The 19,027-nt window shown below is 44.7% G+C and overlaps 1 protein-coding gene across 1 annotated transcript in view; it reads left to right on the forward strand.

Moving 5' to 3' along the window:
• The window catches only part of med13a (mediator complex subunit 13a), a 214,355-nt gene that overhangs the window by 114,230 nt on the left and 81,098 nt on the right, over positions 1 to 19,027 (forward strand).

Genomic DNA, 19,027 nt, shown 5'->3' on the forward strand with positions numbered 1-19,027 from the left:
AGAAAACAATAGTCCAGAAACCTTTTTTTTTCTCATTTCACTTTTCTCTGTTCCTCTGATGTTTTTTTTCTTTAGATTTTAAATGTGATGAAACTCTGCCTGCACCTAGTTTATGGTTGTTTGCAAACTTCTGTTCTTCGAATAAGAAATAAAGAGGCGATGATCTCTGTCTGTAATATCCATATTCTTATCTAGGGATATCTGTATCCTTACCAAGGGATAATTTCAAAATTTGTGGATGATACCAAATTGGGGAAGGTTAATCAATACTGAGGAGGACTGCAGCAAATTACAGGAGGACATTAATAAACTTGCAGAGTGGGCAAATAATTGGTTAATAAAGTTCAACATCGATAAATATGAAGTAGTACAACTTGGTAGGAAGAAAAGGCGGGGGGGGTGTCACTTGTTACTTGGAGGGTACTGATCTAGGTGGGGTAGAGTACTAAATGTTGCACCAAGTGTGAGGCTTTATTTCTAGAAAGATAGAATTGAAAAGTAGGGATGTTCGGTCTAATCTATATCAAATGTTGGTTAGACCATACTGCGTCTAGTGTGCAGTTCTGGTTGCTTTATTATAAAAGGGTTTAGAGGCACTGGAGAGGGTGCAGAGAAGATGTGCAAGAATTATATCAAAAATGTGTGCGGGTACATATCAGGAAAGGATTGACAGGCTTGTTTTTACTAAGAAAGTTAAAGATAATATTTGGTTAAATGAAGAGGCGTATAATGTTGCAAGTGATGGTAGTAAGTCTGAGAATTAGATTTGTTTTAGAAACCCGCAAAGGACCACAAAATTGATAAAAGGGAAGATAGAATATGAATGTAAACCAGACAGGAATATTAAAAACTAATTGTAAGAGTTTTTACGAGTTTATACAAAGCAGACGAGAGTAGCTATAGTAAACACTGACTCTTTGGAAGCAGAGACTGGAGAAATTATCATGGATAATGAGGAAATGGCAGAGACATTGAACCAATATTTGGTATCTTGTTTTCACAGGAGAAGACTCTGGTTTTATACCAGAAATAGAGGTTAATTAAGTGGCTAATAAGAGTGAGGAAACTAAGGTCATTAATATTGGCAGAGAAAATGTACTGAAGAAATTTGGGAACTAAAATCTGACAAGTCTGCAGGACCTGACCATCTTGTGTCTTGCGTTTCTAGAAGAGATAAGTTGCTGAGATGGTGTATGCGTTGGTTTTGATTTTCCTAAATTCCCTCGATTCTAGAATTGTCCCAGTAGATTGGAAGTCAGCAGCATTGCTATTCAAGAATGGCGGAAGAGAGAAAACTGGGAACTGCAGGCCAGTTAGCTTGACATCAGTTGTTGGGAAAATGTTGAAATCTATTATTGAGAACATCTTTAAAATGCACTAAAAAATCATTGCATTATCAGACAAAGTCTGATTTTACGAAAGGGAAATTGTTTGACAAATGTATTAGAATTTTTGAGTATGAAAGTGGTTGGGTAGATAAAGGGGAATCAGTAGATACAGTTATCAGATTTCAGAAAGGCAATTGATCAGATGTCACGCTAAAGGTTAATGCGGGCTCATGGAATTGGGGATAATATATTATTATAAGACATGGGAGCAGAATTAGACCATTCGCCCCCTCGGGTCTGCTCCGCCATTCAATCATGGCTGATATGTTTCTCATCCCCATTCTCCTGCTGTCTCCCCATAACCCCGATCCCCTTATTAATCAAAAACCTATCTATCTCTGTCTTAAAGACATTCGGTGACTTGGCCTCCACCGTCTTCTGCGGAAATGAGTTTTACAGTTTCACCACCCTCTGGCTGCAGAAATTTCTCCTCGTCTGTTTTAAAGGATCGTCCCTTCAACCTGTGGCTGAACCCTTGTGTTCTAATTTTTACTACTAGTGGAAACATCCTCCCCACGTTCACTCTATCCAGGCCTCTCCGTATTCTGTAAGTTTCAATAAGATTCCCCTCCTCCTTCTAAACTCCCATCGAGTACAGATCCAGAGTCCTCAACCGCTTCACATGACAAGTCCCTCATTCCAGGGATCATTCTTGTGAACTTCCCCTGGATCCTCTCCAAGGCTTGCACATCTGTTCTTGGGTATGGGGCCCAAAACTACTCAATATTTCAAATGGGGTCTAAGTACAGGTTCATTGTTCCTTGAAAGTGGAACCACAGGTGGACAGGGTGGTGAAGAAGACATTTGGCATGCTTGGTTTCATTGGTCACAACACTGAATGCAGGAGTTGCGACGATTTGCTGAAGTTGTACAGGACATTGGTGAGGCCACACTTGGAATATTGTGCACAGTTCTGGTCACCCAATTATAGAAAGATATTATTAAACTAGAAAGAGCGCAGAAAAGATTTACTTGGCTGCTACCGAGACTTGATGGTTTGCGTTGTAAGGAGAGGCTGGATAGACTGGGACTTTTTTCTCTCGTGCGTAGGAAGCTTAGGGGTGATCATACAGAGGTCTATAAAATAATGAGGGACATAGATAAGGTAGATAGTCAACATACTTTCCCAAAGTTTAGTCTAAAACTAAAGGGCATAGGTTTTAAGGTGAGGAGGGGGAGAGATACAAAAGGATCCAGACGGGCAATTATTTCACAGTGAGAACAAACCGACCGCTAACTGACCCCTGCGGAACATCACTAGTCACTGGCTGCAACAGTGCCCTCAGTTCCTTCTCCCAGATCATTAATCTATATCGTGAATAGCTGTGGTCCCAACACTGACCCCTGAGGAACACCACTAGTCTCCGGCTGCCATCCTGAAAAGGACCCCTTTATCCCCACTCTCTGCATTCTGCCTGTAAGCCAACTCTCTATCCATGCCAGTACCTCACCCCTAACACCATGGGTATGTTATTTAGCAGCCTCCTGTATGGCATCTTGTTAAAGGCCGTCTCTAAATCCAAATAGATCACATCCACTGGTTCTTCTTAGTCTAACTTCCTTGTTACCTCCTCAAAGAATTCTAACTGATTTGTTAGGCATGACCTCCCCTTGATGAATCTGTGTTGACTCGGTCCTATTTTACCATGCACTTCGAAGTACTCCACAATCTCATCCTTAATAGACTCTAAAATCGTACCAACAACCAAAGTCAGGCTAACCAGCTTATAATTTCCTGTCTTCCTTCTTAAACGGGGGTGTTACATTAGAACATTTTCCAGTCCTCTGGGACCTTCCCTGCCTCCAGTGATTCCTGAAAGATCACCACCAATGTCTCTGCTATTCCTTCAGAACTCTGGGGTGTAGTCCATCCAGTCCAGGAGACTTATCCACCTTCAGACTTTTCAGTTTCCCCAGCACCTTCTCCTTAGTGATGGCCACTTCACCCATCTCTGCCCCCTGACTCTCTTGAAGTTCTGGTCCCATTGCTTTTTTAGTTGTCCTCTGCTTGCTTTTAAAGGTCTCTCAATCCTCTGGCTTCACACTAATCCTTGCCACATTGTATGCTTTTTCCTTGGCATTTATGCTATCCTTGACTTCCCTTGTCAGCCATGGATGTCCTCCCCTTAGCATGTTTCCTCCTTGGGATGAATTTCAGTTATGCCTCCCGAATAACACCCCAACACTGCTGCCATTGCTGTTCAACTGTCTTCCCTGCTAGGCTCCCCTTCCAATCATCTCTGGCCAGCTCCTCTCTCCTGTCTTTGTTGTTACCTTTATTCAATTGTAAAACCGATACACCTGACTCCAGCTTCCCCCTCTCAAATTGCAGGGCAAAGACTCCAGCTTCTCTATCATATTGTGGCCATATTATAGATGATGGATTGGTTAATGGACAGAAAGCAAAGTGCAGGGATAGACACGGCATTTTCAAGTTGGTAGGCTGTGATAAGTGGAGTACCTCTGGACTCAGTACCAGGGCATCAGCTACAGCAACCTTTATGAATGACTTGGACGAAGAGACCGAGAGTAATGTGTTAAAGTTTACAGGTACAGCAAGAAATTAGGATGGCAATGTGTAATAACCCCCACGAGACCCATGGGGATGACCCGATTGATCTCCCGTGGGGCACGTGGAATACAAGCTCTCCCGCTGAGGGGCGGAGGTCTAACAGCGGGCCTTGTTGAATTTACCAGGATTAGAACCGGCTTCTTCGGGTGGTCTCAGTTGGGACCGGATGTGACCCGCTGCATTGCGGCCTTGCTTTTCGTTAACTGAATAAACCAATGGAGTTTAAGCCTTCTTGAGACTCCTGTGACTGTTATACAATGGCATGTTGGCCTTTATTGCAATGGGTTTGGAATACAAGAATAAAGAAATGTTGATTAAAAATATGCAGAGCTTTGATGAGACCACACCTAGAGTAATGCGTACAGGTTTTGTTCTCTATTTTTAAGGAAGGATATACTCGCATTGGAGGCAGTACAGTGAAGATGCACAAGATTGGCTCCCATGATGAGAGGCTGATTAAATTTTCTCTATGATGTTTAGAAGAATGAGAGATTAACTCATTGAAACAATCAAGATTCTGAAGAAGTTTGACAGGGTAGTTTACCATGCCCGGGGAATCTAGAACACGGGCACAGTGTCCTGATAAACCATGATCCATTTCTTTTTACTCTGGATTGTGAAACTTTGGAATTCTCCACCCCAGAGGCTTGTGGACGCTCCATTATGGAATATATTCATGGCCGAGATAGACCAAAGGGATTTGGGGAGTGGGCAAGAAAGTGGGGCTTAAGCTGAAGATCAGCCATGATTGTATTGAATAGTGGGGCAGGCTTGATGGTCCATATGGTGTACTTGTGCTCCTATTTCTTAATTTCTATGTCTGTTTTCTCTTGAAAAAAGTTCGAGGGGTTATGAAATGTTTTGATAAAGTGAATACAGATATTGCTTTTTTGTGGGCGCTTATCTAGATTCCCCTTAAGTACGCTTCACCTCCTCTACTTCCTATGGTAGCAAGTTCCACTTTTTCACGTTGATTGGTGGTGTCTCAGATGGATCTGTAAACACTTTAGAACAGGTCGTTATTACGAGGGAGGAAGTCTTGGGTGTGTTAAAAAGCATTAAGGTTGATAAATCCACAGGGCTAGATGGCCTCTATCCCAGATTACTGAGGGAGACGAGACAAAATCGCTGGGCCTCTGTGTCCTCGTTGGCCACAAATGAGATCCCAGAGGATTGGAGGATAGCCAATGTTGTACTGTTATTTAAGAAGGGTTGCAAGGATAACCCGGGTAATTATAGGCCAGTGAGCTTGATGTCAGTGATAGTGAAATTGTTGCAAAAGATTCTCAGAGGTAGGATCTATGCTCATTTGGAAGTGAATGGTCTTATTAGCGACAGGCAGTATGGTTTTGTACGAGGGAGGTCATGTCGCACTAGTGTAATTTGAGTTTTTTGAGGAGGTGACAAAAATGATTGACGAGGGAAGGGCTGTGGATGTTGTCTACGTGGACTTTAGTAAAGCATTTGATAAGGTCCCTCATGGCAGGCTGGTGCAACAAATTAAATCACATGGGGTCAGGGGTGAACTAGCTGGATGGATTCAGAACTGGCTTGGCCACAGAAGACGAGAGGGTAGCTGTGGAAGGGTGTTTTTCCCGAATGGAGGTCTGTAACTAGTGGTGTTCCACAGGGATCAGTCCTGGGACCTCTGCTGTTCGTAATGTATATAAATGACTTGGAAGAAAACGTAGCTGGTCTGATTAGCAAGTTTGCGGGTGATGAGGAGAGTGATGAAGCTAGTCGGAGAATACGAGGGAGGATGATCTAGATAGGCTGCACAATTGGGCGGAGAAATGGCAGATGGAATTTAACCCGGACAAATGTGAGGTGATTCATTTTGATGGATCCAATTCAGGTGGGAGCTATAAAATAAATGGCAGAAGCATAGAGATACAGAGAGATCTGGGTGTACAGGTCCGCAGATCCTTAAAAGTGGCAGCACAGGTGGAAATGGTGGTAAAGAAAGCATATGGCATGCTTGCCTTCATAGGACAGGGTATAGAGTATAAAAGCTCAAAAATTATGTTACAGTTATATAGAACGTTGGTTAGGCCACATATGGAATATGGTGTCTAATTCTGGTCACCGCACTACCAAAAGGACATGGAGACTTTGGAGAGAGTACAGAAAAGGTTTACCAGGCTGTTGCCTGGTATGGAGGGTATTAGCTGTGAAGAAAGATTGAATAAACTGGGATTGTTCCCCTAGAGAGATGGAGGCCGAGGGGACGACTTGATAGAAGTTTATAAAATTATTAGGGGTATAGATAGGGTGAACAGTTAGAGGCTTTTTCCCAAGGCGGAATTGAAAATTACAAGGGGGCACATGTTCAAGGTGAGGGGGGATGGGTTCAGTGGAGATGTGCGGGGGAAGTATTTTTTTACATAGAGGGTGGTGGTGGCCTGGAATGCACTGCCAAGTGAGGTGGTTGAGGCTGATACATTCGCGACCTTTAAGGCTTATCTGGATAGGCACATGAACAGACGGGGTATAGAAGGATACGGGCGATGGCCTAGATAGGACACGTAATCAGCACAGGCTTGGAGGACTAAAGGGCCTGTTCCTGTGCTGTATTCTTTGTTCACTACGTCTGGGTAAAGACATTCCATCTGAATTCCCTATTGGATTTCTTGGTGTCTAGTTTTACTCTTCCCCTGGAAGAGGAAACATTCTCTGCTTTCCCAAAACCTCTGACAAGACTTCTTAAGTTCTGGAATTCTCTCTCTAAACCTGTCCACCGTTTTTCTTTATTTGTTGGGGCTGTGGACATCTCTGGCAGGCCTTCATTTATTGGCCATTCCTAATTGCCCTTGGACAGGTGGTATATACTGCTGCTACTGTGTATTGGTATTTATATCAGCCACCATATTTATAGGGCTGTACTGTCTTGTGGTCAGTGGTGGTGGGGGAATTGAGTGATGGAGTGCTGTTAAATGTCAAGGAGAGATGTGCAAACAAGCCACCTGTCAACCAAGTAACATTTGTGTCACACGAGTGCCAGGCAATGACCATCTCCTAACAAGAGAAAATCTAACCATCTCCCCATGATATTCAATGCTATTACCATTGCTGAATCCCTCACTATCAACATCCTGGGGGTTATTATTGATGATAAAGCTCAAGTGGAACAGCCGTATAAATACTGTGGTGACAGAGCAGGTAAAGAGGTTAGGAAATGTGACTCACCTCCTGACTTCCCAAAGTCTGTTCATTACCTACAAGGCTCAAGTTAGGAATGTGATGGATGAATGCAGCTGCAACAACACCCAAGATTCTTGACACCATCCAGGACAAAGCAGCCACTTGATTGGCACCCCATCCATTATCTTAAACATTCTTTTCCTCCACATTGCACAGTGGCAGCAGTGTGTACCATGTACCAGATGCACTGCAGCAACTCACCAAGGTTCCCTCAAAGCACCTTCCAAACTTGCCACCTCCACCACTCCAAGCCACACAGTATCCTGATTTGGAACTATATTGCTGTTTCTTCACTGTCACTGGGTTAACATCCTGGAACTCCCTTACTAACAGCACCTGGCGTACCTACTCCATGTGACCTGCAGCAGTTCAAGGTGGTGGTTTCTCGAGGAAAATTAGGGATGAGCAGTAAATGCTTGCCTTGCTAGTGAAGCCCAATCTCTGAAATAATGAATTAAAAATAACCAGCATGATTGTTGTCCAGACCTTGCTGCATGTAGGCAAGGATTGCTTCAGGATCGAGTTCCAAATGGAACTTAACACAGGGTAATCATCAAATGATCATGCCACTATTGACCTTCAGTTGGAGGGAAGATCATTGATTGTTGAGCTGGGATGACTGGCCCCCACAACCATCTTCCTATGTGCTAGGTGTGACTCCATACCTATTGGGGAGTTTACCCTCTGATTTTTTTTTTTTTCCGATTAATTTTCTGCAAAGAAGTCGACGAACGGTTGCCACCTCCGGGCGAACCCCAACAGTGACCCTCTCAAGGCGATCTTGATTTTCTCCAAACAGAAAGCTAGCCATGTCCGATAGCCAGGTCTCCGACTTCGGGGGCTTTGAGTCCCTCCAAGCTAATAATATCCGTCTCTGGGCTACCAGGGAAGCACAGGCCAGAACGTCTGTGTCTCTCTCTCTCTCTCTCTCTCTCTCTCTCTCTTCCCCCGTTATCGGAGGCGCCGTTATCAACGCCCCGAAGCTGGTGCACTTACATGAAGCCGCCTCCATACGCTCCCACCCCGTGTCCAACACCCCCGTCAGTAGAGCCCTGCCCAGAATGAAGAAATCAATCCGGGAGTTCATTTTATGCACGTGTGAGTAGAAGGAGAACTCCTTCACTCTCGGCTGCCCAAATCTCCATGGGTCCACCCCTCCCCCATCTGCTCCATGAACCCTTTTAGTTCCTTAGTCATTGCTGGCACCCTGCCCGTTTTTGACCAGTCTAAACCAGGGTCAATGACTGTTGAAGCCCCCCCCATGACCAGCTTATGTGAATCCAGGTCCGGTATCTTCCCCAGCATCTTCTTTATACAGTCCACATCGTTCCAATTTGGCACATACACATTTACTAGTATCACCTGCACCCCCTCCAATTTCCCACTAACCATGATGTACCGGTCTCCCACACCCGAAACTATTCTTCCCGCCTCAAACACCACTCTCTTGTTGATCAGGATCGTGACCCCTCTAGTCTACGAGTCCAGTCCCGAGTGAAAAATCTGTCCAACCCAACCGTTCCTTAATCTAATCTGGTCAGCTACTCTGAGGTGCGTCTCCTGCAGCATTACCACATCCACCTTCAGTCCTCCCAAATGCGCGAACATGTGTGCCCTCTTCTTGACCGGCCCATTTAGCCCTCTTACATTCCAGGTGATCAGTCTAGTTGCCCCCCACCCCCGGCCCGCCGCCGATCAGCCATCCCCTCTCTTGGGCCAGTCGCCAGCCCGGGCTCCACCGGCCCGCCCCCAGGCAGTCTCCACCCCGACCCCCTCTCTGTCCCTCAGCAAAAGTCCGGCCTTCGTCAGCAGAACATTTCCCTCCCCTCTTTCCCCCCCCCCCCCCCTCCCCCCCCCTAGTAGCAGCACAAAATACAACCCCATTGATGATAAGCCTAACATCTGCTCACCCCCCCCCCCCCCCCCACTACGCTTCCGTAAGCTAGCCCGCCCAGCTAGCTTGGTCCTCGCCCCTGGCGCCAGACATTACCCCACCTATTGTATCTCTCTCTTCCCCCCCCCCCCATACATTCATATTCACGTGGAAATCAATCCCAACACAATTGGCCGACAGAGGAACACCCCCCCCCCCCCCCCCCAGTTAATCAAAGAAAAGATCCAGCATCTAGACAAACACACCTCCATCCCCCAACAATGCAAATACAAACTTTAACTCACTCAGCTTTGCAACTGGCCCCAGATCAATACAGAAGGCATTACAAATAACGTCAGCAAAACGAGAAACTTTTTTGAACATCATCGTTGCAGCAAAGTTCAAAGTTCTCAGTCCGACACCAGTCATTTCCTTTTCGCGAAGTCCAGCGCTTCCTCAGGCGACTCAAAATTAAAATGTTGCTCCTCTTATGTGACCCAGAGACGGGCCTGATGCAACAGCCCGAACTTCACCTTTTTCTTGAAAAGGGTCGACCGTATCTGGTTAAACCCCGCCCTTCTCCTGGCCACCTCCGCACTCAGGTCTTGATACATCCGCAGCATACTCTTGTTAAGGGCCAGGGTTTAGAGAATCCCAAAGTGTATAATGGAATTCACCTGACCCACAACTTTTAATAGATTGTGGTAAGGGGAGCACACGGCCCACTCTGCAGGTGTGGTACAGCAGAAATGGAAAAGTATTTTTTGAAGGAAAACAATATTTATTCTATGGACTCAAGTTAACCTTTTAAAACATACAGTGACCATCTTAGCAACCATTAATTCAAATACAACCCCCAAAGAATACAACATTAAGTAATCCTTAATAACTTCCCAAACAATATCCAGATGACAGAAGAAACACCTTTTAACGAAGCACATTAGGTTTACATTCTCTACTGAGAACATTTATAATTCTGACTTCACCAAGTGATCAAGAGATAGTATTTTCATGGCAGAGAGATCAACAGTACACCTGCTCTGTCTGGCTTCAGCTCCAACACTGAAACAAAACTAAAACACACCCTGCAGCAAACAGCCTAAAACGAAAGTAAAAAGCTGACCGAGAGCCCAGCTCCACCCACTCTCTGACATCACTGCAGTAATAAACACCCATCCCTATACTAATCACTAAGACCTTTTTTAATAAAATAGACAGGAGCATCACGAGCTTCGTGTGGGCAGGGAAAGTTCCGAGAGTAAGGAGGGGGTTCCTTCAGCGTAGTAGGGACAGAGGAGGATTGGCACTACCGAACTTGGGCGATTACTATTGGGCCGCCAATGTGGCAATGATACGTAAATGGATGATGGAGGGTGAGGGAGCGGCGTGGGAAAGACTGGAGAGAAAGTCCTGTAAAGGGACGAGTTTAGAGGCGCTGGTGACGGCGCCGCTACCGATCTCACCTAAAAAGTTTACCACGAACCCGGTGGTGGCGGCAACATTGAATATCTGGGGACAGTGGAGGCGACAGAGAGGGGTGCGGGGAGCCCTGGTGGGGTCCCCAATCAGGAACAACCATAGGTTCGCCCCAGGAAGAATGGATGGAGGATTTCAGAGCTGGTTCCAGTTGGGAATTAGGAGGGTGGGAGATTTATTTATAGATGGGACTTTTGCGAGCTTGGGAGCATTGGAGGAAAAGTATAAGTTGCCCCGGGGAAATTTCTTGAGATATATGCAGGTGAGGGCATTTACTAGACAACAGGTGAGGGAATTTCCATTGCTCCCGACACAGGGGATACAGGACAGGGTGCTTTCAGGGGTGTGGGTCGGAGAGGGCAAGGTGTCAGAGATTTACCGAGAGATGAGGGAAGAGGGGGAGGAGTCGGTGGGCGAACTAAAAGGAAAGTGGGAAGAAGAACTAGGGGAGGAGATAGAGGAGGGTATGTGGGCTGATGCCCTAAGCAGGGTAAATTCCTCTTCCTCATGCGCCAGGCTTAGCCTGATTCAATTTAAGGTGCTACATAGAGCACACATAACGGGAGCAAGATTGAGCAGGTTCTTTGGAGTGGAGGACAAATGTGGGAGGTGTGGCGGGAGCCCGGCAAACCACGCACATATGTTTTGGGCATGCCCGGCACTGGAAGGGTATTGGAAGGGAGTGACGGGAGTGATTTCGCGGGTGGTGAGGGCCCGGGTCAAACCAGGCTGGGGGTTAGCTCTATTTGGAGTTGCGGAAGAGTCGGGAGTGCAGGAGGCGAAAGAGGCCGACGTTGTGGCCTTTGCGTCCCTAGTAGCCCGGCGCAGGATCCTACTCATGTGGAAGGAGGCGAAACCCCCCGGACTGGAGGCCTGGGTAAATGATATGGCGGGGTTCATTAAACTGGAGCAGATAAAGTTTGCCCTGAGAGGATCGGCTCAAGGGTTCACCAGGCGGTGGCAGCCATTTCTCGACTACCTAGGGGAACGTTAGAGGGAAGACAGATGACCAGCAGCAGCAACCCAGGGGGAGGGGGGGGGGGGGGGGGGGAGGGGGGGTTTAGTTTAGGTCAAAGATAAAGGGGTTTTGTTACTTGTGTATTGTTTAAAATTTCTGTATTGTTATTGTTGCGTTTGCTTTGTAAGAGGGGAAAAATTGTTGTTTGGGAAAAAATTTTCAATAAAACATTTATAAAAAAAAAAAAAAAGTAATAAACACCCATTTCTTAAAGGTACTCCCACTACAGATACTTATATACACACCCATTTATTAACACCCATTTCTTAAAGGTACTCTCACATGACACTTGTCCCATTTATAGCTCCGTGTCTGCTTGGCCCACTGTAAAATACGCTCTGTGAGCCCTGTCCACCACCAAGGGTCGGGGGAATGCCCCATCCCCCAGCAGCTTCGCGAACATGGCTGCTATGTATGCCCCAGCGTCCGCTCCTTCGGATCCCTCCGGGAGCCCAACGATTCTCGAGCTCTGTCGGCGGGATCTGTTCTCTAGGTCCTCTACCTTCTCCAGGAGCATTTTCTGCTGGTCTCTCAGCATCCCCACCTCCAACTCCACTGCAGTTTGATGTTCCTCCTGGTCAGCCTGCGCCTTCTCTACTTTCTAGATCGCCCGATCTTGGGCATCCAATCTAAGCTCCAGCCTCTTTAATCGGGTCCAAGCAGTCCTGCTTCTGCTTGGCGAAGCACTCCTGGATAACTTGCATCAGCTGCTCCATTGACCGCTGGATCGACAAGCCAGAGGTCCGGTCCTCCGCCATGCTTCCTCCCGGTGCAGCTTCAGCCCAAGCCTTCTCTGTTCTTCTGTTTCTGCCTTTGCGAGCACTTCTAGTCCTCCTCTCCATGCACCGATGTGGGAATCCAGTACACAATTGCCTTTGTCATCGATTTTTCAAATCAAATCCGGAGAAAATCAGGGGAAAAGTCCGACCCGAGAGGGAGCCACCAAATGTACGCCTTACCCCTTCATAGCCGCCACCGGAAGTCTACCCTCTGATTTTCATTGACTTCAATTTTGGTGGGGCTACATGATCCCACACTCTGTCACATGCTGCCTCGATGTTTAGGGCAATCAGTATTATTTCGCCTCTGGAATTCAGTGCTTTTGTTCATGTTTTGGCCATCGCTTTAATGAGGTACTGGAGCAGTGGTGTTAGCAGAACCCAAACTGAGCATTGGTGAACAATGGGATGGTAATTGGACAGATTTGATTTGTCCTCTGTTGTGGACTGGACATGACCAGTTTGTAGGATAGATGCCAGTAATATAGCTGTATTAAATCAGCTTGGCTAATTGCGCAGCTAGTTATAGTGCATAAGTCTTCAGCCCTGCAGCTGAGATGTTGTCAGGACCCATAGCTGTGGCTGTATCCAGTGCCTTCAGCTGTTTCTTGATATCAGATGGAGTGAATTGAAGACTGGCATCTATAATGGTGTGGACCTTGGAAGGAGGTTGTAATGGATCATCCACTAAGCATTTCTGGCTGAAGATGGTTGCAAATGTTGCAGCCTTGTTTGCTTGCACTGACTTGCTGGGCTGTGCTCTCTATCATTGAGGGTGAAAATGTTTGTAGATCCTCCTCCTTCTGTCAACCTGCTAATTGCTTATTTGTCCACTACCACTCACTTCTGGATTTTATTTTGTTCTTTCATGGGATGAAGGTGGTGCTGACAAGGCCAGCATTTGTTTCCCATTCCTTTAAATGCCCTTGAGAACATAGGACTATAGAGCTTTGATCTGAGCTGTTGCTTGTGGGATTACTTAGCGCTGTCTGCAGCATGATGCTTTTCCTGTTTGGCATACATGCAGTCCTGTGTTGCAGCTTTATGTGACCTCACTTTCAGGTATGCCTAGTGCTGCCCCTGGCATGCTCTCCTACACTCATTGAACTAGGATTCGTCCCCTTGCTTGATGGTAATGGCACAGGGAGGGAGAGGTTACATATTGTGATAGAATATAGTTCTGCTGCTGCTAATTGCCCCCAGTGCCTCATGGATGCCCAGTTTTGAGCAGCTTGATCAGTTTTGGGTCTATCCGATTTAGCATCGTGGTAGTGCTACACTATACGATGGGGCAAAACTTCATCTTCACAAGGACTGTGTAGTAGTTACTCCTACCAGTACTGTCATGGACAGATGCATCTGCGATGGGTAGAGGGGTGAGGATGAGGTAAAGTATGTTTTCTCTCTTGTTGGTTCTCTTCACCACCTGCTACTGACCCGCTATGATAGATCTGTCCTTTAGCACTGGAGAGTAGTGGTGCTACTGAGCCACTCTTGGCGATGGACGTTGAAGTCCTGACCGAGAAAACATTCTGCGGTCTTGCTATCCTTGGTGCTTTTTCCAAATGTTTTTCAACATGAGTACTGATTCATCAGCTGAGGAACGGTGTTAAGCAGTGGGAAATTTCCGTATCTGTTTAATCTGATACAACGAGACTTCATGTGTATGGAGTCAATGTTGAAGACTGCAGGGCCATTCTCTCCAGCCTGGATACTACTGTGGGTTTGTCCTGCCATTGAATTAAACTTGCATTCCCCTCTCAACGGCCATGGTGGAATTTGAACTCGCGTTTCTGGAGTATTAGTCTGGGCCTGTGGATGTTAATCCAGTAATATTACCACAATGCTATCTCGTTTCTTTCATCATTTAAGACGCTCCTTAAAATCTATCTCTCATCTGGTCTGGTATTTCTTTGCGTTGCTCACTGTCGTTTGTTTTGTTAAAGTTCCTGACTGGCACTTAATGTTGATTCCTTCTGTTAAAGGAATTATGTAAATATAAGTTGTTCTAGTTCTATTAGATCACCCCTCATCCTTCTCTTTTCAAGAGGAATGAGACCAAGGCTGTTTGTTCATTTTATCTCGTTTGGTACAATTTGGTAGTTTTGATATAGTCTTTGTAAATTATTTTTGCACCTGCTTTTCAATTCTGTCCTCTAGAAATAAGCCCTAATGCTTAATTTGCCTTTGATATGGTGTTATTAATCTGTGTCACTGCTTATTGTTGATTTTGTTTATTTGTACTCCCACATCCCTCTGTTTCTTGACCCCATTTAGATTTTTATTGCCCAAGTAAGCAGTACGTAATCTTGTTTTACTTACAGAAATGTAATATCTCCTACTTATTTGCTAATTAGATGTCCATTTTGCAAGCATATTAATGTTGTCTTGTAATTTGTTGCAGTCCTTGCTTTAAAAAACAAGTACTGTTGATGACTGGAACGAGAAGAGTCAGTTTAGTAAATTATTGAATTCGACTCTGAGCCGAGATGGATATTGTATATTGATTCTAAATCAACCTATGGTTTATAATTTAACTATGCTAAAGCAGTTTTGGGTCCCTATGGCAGGTGTAGTTATCTCCAGAACACACACTCCCATATGATGTAAGTTACAAATGTCCAACTGTTTGACACTAGGGACTAAATCTACATTACCACAACCTTTTTTTTAGGGATGAGAAATAAATGCTGGCCTAGCCAGCAATGCCCTCATCCCATGAATGAATAAAACAAATTGAATGGATGATTACAATTAAAATGCTTTGAGATTGGGGCAGCACGGTGGTGCAGTGGTTAGCACTGCTGCCACACGGCGCCAAGGTCCCATGTTCGATCCCAGCCCTGAGCCACTGTCTGTGTGGAGTTTGAACATTCTCTCTGTGTTTGCGTGGGTTTCACCCCCACAACCCAAAGATATTCAGGGTAGGTGAATTGGCCATGCTAAATTGCTCCTTAATTGGAAAAAAAGAATTGGGTACTCTAAATTTATTAAAGAGAAGAAGAAAAAAAATGCTTTGTGATTGGGTAGAATTAGAATGAAATTCCACATCAAACAAGGTTCCTACCTTTTCTAAGCAAATATTTATTGAAAAAACATCTGGAAAATGCGAGTTACCCAATATATTAATACAAAACAGCAAAAATCCAAGTACCACTCCTGCCCCTCTCCAGGCTCTATGTAAATAGTTCAAGGCCCCACATGTTGCTAATTCCAAACATATGCATGCTATAAATACAAGACCTCTTGTCCTCCTCTTCTATCACCTTTTTCAATTCACTACCACTTGCACCCTGCTCCTCCTCACTATGCCGATAAAACCATAAGTCGGCAGTCAACTACATTTAGAAGTGGGATGGAAGAAGTCTGTAAATTCATATTTTTCCATCTCTCTCTCTCTCTGTTAGGTGGTGTGTGTTGTCCTCTGATGTTGTCATTTCTTCAGGAGGTTAACATTGGGGACCTCTGTTACTGAAAAATATAGTTTCTGCTTAATGGCCCAGATGGTTGTACAACCAAATGTGTTGTATCACTTTGCTAAAGCAGTCTTCAATTCTTTTTATAGACTGCCAAAAATACTATATATAACCAGTTAAAGCATTTTCTTGATTTTAATTTTATGGAACACTCCCAAATTATCTAGGTTGAAAAAATCCTGCTAATTACTGAGATGTGAAGTATACTAACAAGGTTTGTTCACCTTTAGAACTATCTGTTGATACCTGTGTGTGAAGAGGCCACCGACTCCTGGCAGACTGTAGTCTGTGCTCAGTCACACCCACGTTGTTGGCTAACCACTGGAAGGATAAACAAACACAATTAATTGGCATTACTGTATCTTCCAGGAAACTAAATTGTAGGCTAATCTTTAGGTCATGAATCTTCCAGACATGCCTTGGCTTTTAATCAAATCTTTTGAGTTAAAAATTTATTTTTTCAAAGTGATTTTAAATAGCTGTTATTTAGAAAATGCTAGCAAGCAACATACCCTCCAATTTAAGTGTGTGAGTGAATTATTTAAGTGTGGGGCCCCTTTAAATGTTGTTTGCACAGATTTGTTGAAATGTAACTTTTGGGATTGACTTTGAGTGTGATCGGCATGCAGGGCACATTACAAAGCAGTTAGTTTTTGGGAAACAATTAATTTTTTTTGCTCCTGATTTCTGTGTGCCAAACTCTGCCTGAGGGTGACAGCACAACCTGCTCGGCAAGGTAGTACTAAATTTGTTGATGGGCAACATAACAGCGGGCTGCAGAGATTTTGCTTGCTCATGTTGTTTTTGTTTTGATGTGCCAAGTCTCTGGCATATTTTGTTTCTCCTTCTCCCGGTTTCCTCTGGTATGATGAGAAGGGGATCTGGCTGAAAGCTCTCATAACTGCAGTACAATATTTCCTTCCACATTGGATGACCATAGCATAATGCCATCTAATTGCATCTGATGCAAATTAGACTTGTTTTATATTATGAAATTCTCTGAACTGAACTTGGGCCGGAGTTTTGAGACAACCTTGAAGAGATGAATTTCGAACTGCTTTGGCATTCTATGGTATTCCTGTGCACAAAATGACTGACAGTCCACTGAGTAGCTGTCGTCTATATTGAGACAGTATTTGATTCAATATGGCACCAAGGAACTCTAGAAAAGCTGAGGGCAGTGTGGGTCAAAGGAAAAACCTTGTTGCAGCTGGAATCATGCCTGACAAAGGAAATTGTTTATGGTTGTAGGGGGCGAACTTTTACAGCCGAAGGACATAGCTGCAAAAGTTCACAATGACCTTTCTTCCAGCTTGAGGCCGGGTGTGGAGTTGTTTACTGACCATTCCAGTGTTCAACCCTGTTCACAGTTGAAGTAGCTGAAGACAGGCTTCAGCAAGACCTGGATAATATCCAGAATTGGACGATTAAATGATAGGTAACACTTGCACCAACACATACATGACTATTGAACAAAAGGTAGCCTGAGCACTCTGCCCTTTTAAAGGCACCATAAACACATTTAGGGTTGTCATGGATGGTAAACTTACCTGGAACTCCAACGTCATTACCATGCCTACAAGAGGAGAGTAGAGGCTGAGTACTTTGTGACAGATATTCATCCTGTGACCCAACGGGGCTCATGTCAGGAATATGACGGAATTCTCATTGCTTGACTGGATTGGATCAGCCACCAAAACTAAACTTTATGTGGCATATATATTACTTGTAACGTGATTCTATCCACCACCCTTCCACAGTGGCCTACTGTGACAGTGGTTTATCCTGCAGGGTGCACTGTGGCAACTGCCAAGGTAACTCTCTGTTCCCTTCTGACACTCATTGCTGAGAAGGGCTGAGGCATCAGTGTTGTGGGTACATCATAACCTGTAGAGTCCCCTAATCTGATATGGGCAAATTGCTGTTCCTTCATTATCACTTGGCCAGTGACCTGGAATCCTGTCCCTACTTATGTTGTGGGAGCAACAGCAACAAAAACGCTGTATCAGTTAAAGGCGAAGGCACTCTTTTACGATAACTAGGGATGGTCAAAGCCTGCAGCCTTGTCACTCGTCCACAAAACTAAAAATTCCACCAATATTACAATATTTACCAGGGAGTTGCTGATTAACTATGATACAGCACTTATTGGCATATCAGGTCTCTTGATCGCCTCCATCTTGGACAAAACTGATAAGAAACTTCTACACTCCTTGTATTAGATAACAGCTCTATTCTTGCTTGACTGTGTGTTTTACCCCTGTTAATGTAGAAACTCTGATCCAAGCCAGCATTTCTTGGCAGAAGTACTTGTGCATTTATCAAGATTCTGCTGTGTTTTCTAAATGTTCAATGGCAGTACCAGCTGTTATTTTCTCTGCTCATGTATATATCCAGGAATTTTACTTTTCTCCATTTAAAGGAGTCCAACTGTCATCCATAAAATAGTTAAAATAACATTAAAGTTTCAGATCTGCTTGATGTAAGTAGGCATGGTTTCCATTTACTTTGAAGTAGCATTGTTGCTGCACTGTCGCACTGTTTTGAGCAGGTTCAGTACTGTTAGAACTGTTCAGGCAGTGGAAATCTTTGTAATTCTGTGTTTGCTTTCTTAATGGTACACTCTCTTTACTCTGATTAGTGCATGCTGCTGAGCACATACACAGGGTCCGATACAAGACACTCCTGTGAAGATAATGCACTAGTTTGAAGTTCTAATTGACTGTTGGTACTGTAGACTACTCATTAAAAAAAAAAAAAAAATTAAAAAAAAATCTTTATTTGATTTTTGACCACATGAAGGCAAAGCATTTTGTTCACAAACGGGAACTTGCCTTGGTCCAAATGGAGGACAAGGGTTCCATTTCCCAGCAGATCCAAGAGTTTTGGGAATGCAAGCAGCATGGTAGGGTGACAGGCTGCGCATGCTCCATTCTAGTTTTGTTTTTAGTTAATAGAGCTTGGCCATCTGGGACATCGGGAGTGCGCCTGCCTCGCACAAAAACAAACAAGCACGAGACCCAGGCTTGGCGCCAGAACAAGGGTACCCTGGGACTGAGAGGGGAACACAGTGAGAGGACCCAGAGAGGGAGACCACTGGGAGGAGACCACCAAGGAGGGAAGCAATGGAAGAGACTCCCAGCAGCAAAAGTGCTGCTATTGGCAGGCTTCAGGTAATGATGGTATAGGAAAAGTTCTCCAGAGCTGAAAAGGCAGCAGAAGGTCAGCGATTAATTGCTATGGG

Source organism: Scyliorhinus torazame, chromosome 12, assembly GCF_047496885.1.
Source record: "Scyliorhinus torazame isolate Kashiwa2021f chromosome 12, sScyTor2.1, whole genome shotgun sequence".
Lineage (NCBI taxonomy): Eukaryota > Metazoa > Chordata > Chondrichthyes > Carcharhiniformes > Scyliorhinidae > Scyliorhinus > Scyliorhinus torazame.